The sequence below is a fragment of the Anneissia japonica genome, unplaced genomic scaffold (assembly GCF_011630105.1).
Source record: "Anneissia japonica isolate Jap-2015-1 unplaced genomic scaffold, ASM1163010v1 scaffold550_len331619_cov169, whole genome shotgun sequence".
Lineage (NCBI taxonomy): Eukaryota > Metazoa > Echinodermata > Crinoidea > Comatulida > Comatulidae > Anneissia > Anneissia japonica.
Genome location: NW_022731233.1, coordinates 297,148 through 299,961, shown reverse-complemented (window position 1 = coordinate 299,961; position 2,814 = coordinate 297,148). Strand labels below are relative to the sequence as shown.

The window sequence follows — 2,814 nt, the reverse complement described above, 5'->3', positions numbered from 1 at the left end:
GACTGTAAACAAAATCATTATCAACACTTTCTATTAATAATAAGCTACTCCAGTAGAATTACATTTTTTAACGTGGTTTGTATCAATATGTCTATGATTATGCAGTAACATATTTTGATAGTAATTATGTGTTGCATTTTCACATTAAGGAACGTTTATTTGAGCATAGTGTATCCTTGTATAATGTATCCTTTGTATATTAAAGAAAAACCCACCCCTGAATAACCACTCCCTCAAAAACCTTTCTCAATAATTATTTATTCGAATAAATATGGTACATCAATATTAATCTTAAACAAAGTACCATATAGTACATGTTCTAAATACTAATGTCCAAGTACCTTAGTACTTGGGTTTCTGGGATGGGTACTTAGAGTATTAGTAAGAGTGCTAGTTAAATACAAAAAATACATTTTTAAATTATTACATTTCTACATAAATTTGATTTGACATCAAGATAACCCAATACAGCTGATTTCCACTGGTATTTGTTAGGCGAGACTTTCTTTATTCCTTGTTTCGTGTACTTATTGTTTTTAAGATCATCGGAGGAGGGCAGAATAAAAATAAAATTTTGTTTTGGAGGAGAAAATAAAAGTAAAATTTTATTGGTGAATGTAAAATAGGATGGTTAAATGATTCAAATTTATATAACTAGGATGAAATATCTTATATTTGGAGATTTCAAGCCAGCGGAGGGCGTAATAAAATTGAAGAAAAACTTTTATTATTTTTTTTTTAATTTCCACGTTTTCATTATAGCGGCGTTTGCGCTAATTGGCCAAAAATAAAATTTTATTTTTATTCGAAACCATCAGTATTTGTTAGACAAAGAATACTAATTTTAGTCTTCAAAAATAAAGTAGCATCTCTTCATTAAATACAAGTACCCAAAGCAATGATTTCAGTGGCGTAATGATGGGGCCTGGCGGTGAAAACAATTTGTGGGCCCCTTGCATTCTGTAAAGTAGACAATTCCAAAAATATTGTGCGACTATTTAACAATAGTATTTGCACACACTTCATAGCTTTAATATTTGTATGCAACATATAAATTAAGTATATGAATTTCATTAGCATGCAGTTCCAATGAAGATATGCTATATAAATAAACATTATCACCCCCAAATACTGGTATGAGAGAAGTCCTGAAAGAGGAGAACGACTTTCTAATAGGCCTTAAAAAAAAAGCGCCAATTTCCAATTTAAATTTTATCATTGTCTATGGTCTCAAGCATTTCTAAACAAAAAAAACTAAACACCACCCCCACTTGTTGCGTGACATATCCCATGGCACCCTCTACCCAGATTTTTAGCTACATTTGTCCTAGTCATATAAGGTACCAACATGTTAATAGTTTAAAAGAGACAGACAAAAATTTACTTTACCAATGCTAATTTTTAAGCCTACGACTTCTGAATCGCTTTTTCCTCTGGTTGTCTCGAATAGGCTTTCAAGAAAATACCAATATAAACATGGTTAGGTAGACAAAATAATTCATTTTAATAATAAAATATCACTTTGATACCACAACTTATATTGCTCAAAAACGTCTGAATAACATCAAGGACAATCTGAATAAAATGATAATCGTTCTTTATGGTCTACTCGATGGTCCTTTTCCATCCAAATATCCGATTTATTACTAGGGCTATACACCTTGTTTTAATCGATTTTAACATGTATTTATGTAATGTCTTTACATGTATTTCATAAGCCCTACTATGGGGGTTAATTATGTATTTAATTCTTTATTGCCATGTGGTGGAAGCAGATTCTATGGCGTGTGGGGATGCAGCCGGCTTGGGTGGGGGGGCCCATCACTTTCGAAAATGTACCAAATGTATCCGGGGCTGCCAGTGACTGACTACAAATTTGGGCTTTTGTGATGGGCACTTTTGGTGGAGTTCTAAATTAATAGATAATGGATGCTTAAAAAATGCAATTTCTTTTTTATACAACACAAATGTTATGAATTTAGTTGCTACAATTAATGCTGTAGTCAGAATAGTGGCATGGAAGTCAACTATCAGGGCATTGATAATTATACAACACTCATTAAAACTGGGGCAGTGACTAGGGTTTCACTTAATGATTGAGCATTTGTACAATAAACTAGAGCAGTTCCTCTTTTGAGCATATAAGAATCTACCTCAGTTTAAAAAGCTCTAAAATGTGCCTATCCATATTAATAACCAAATGCAAAATGCTACATAAAACTCCAGTAATTGCTGAGGGTTTGATTTTATTGATTTTTGCTCCCTTAAATTTGCCTGAGACGAATTTGCATAATAATCATAATGACCTTATAAATTCTTTTTTTTTTCTTCCTTTGTTTTTTGGCCTCATTGAATATACTGTTTTACAGCTTTTACTTTTTCGTTTTCAGCAATCCCCTCAAGAATTGGTGTACTTATCAGGAAGGCCTGTACAGTCTTCTTGCCTATAAAAAAAATGAAAAACATATTATGTTTTAATAGTAATACATTAGTTGAAAGCATCATCAAATATATTTAAAAACTTTCTGTTACTACTACGTTTCACGATTTTAGACACGCTCTGTGTACTGATCATAGCCGACAGGCTTGTTTGAAACGTGCAATGGCTTTAGTGATAATGGAGTTGTTTGCCTATATAATTGCGTATCATTTCTTTCGATCAGTTGGACATCTTTTCGTGTCTAGCACATGCTTAGTACACATACTACCATGGAGGAAATTTCATTTGAGTGATTCTCTGCACGTGATGATTGGGCATGTTTTGGCCTTATCAAAATCATTTGCATGGTGAGGTGGTTGGCAGCCTAGTGTCGG

General features: G+C 32.8%; 1 long non-coding RNA gene across 2 annotated transcripts in view; it reads right to left on the bottom strand.

Annotated features, from left to right (window-relative positions):
* Nucleotides 1-750: 750 nt before the first annotated feature.
* Nucleotides 751-2,814, bottom strand: part of LOC117115279 — a 22,850-nt gene continuing 20,786 nt past the window's right edge. For both annotated transcript variants that reach the window (XR_004446535.1, XR_004446534.1), the window contains one exon: nucleotides 751-2,444. This is a non-coding gene — a long non-coding RNA (uncharacterized LOC117115279). The remainder of the gene's footprint in view (nucleotides 2,445-2,814) is intronic.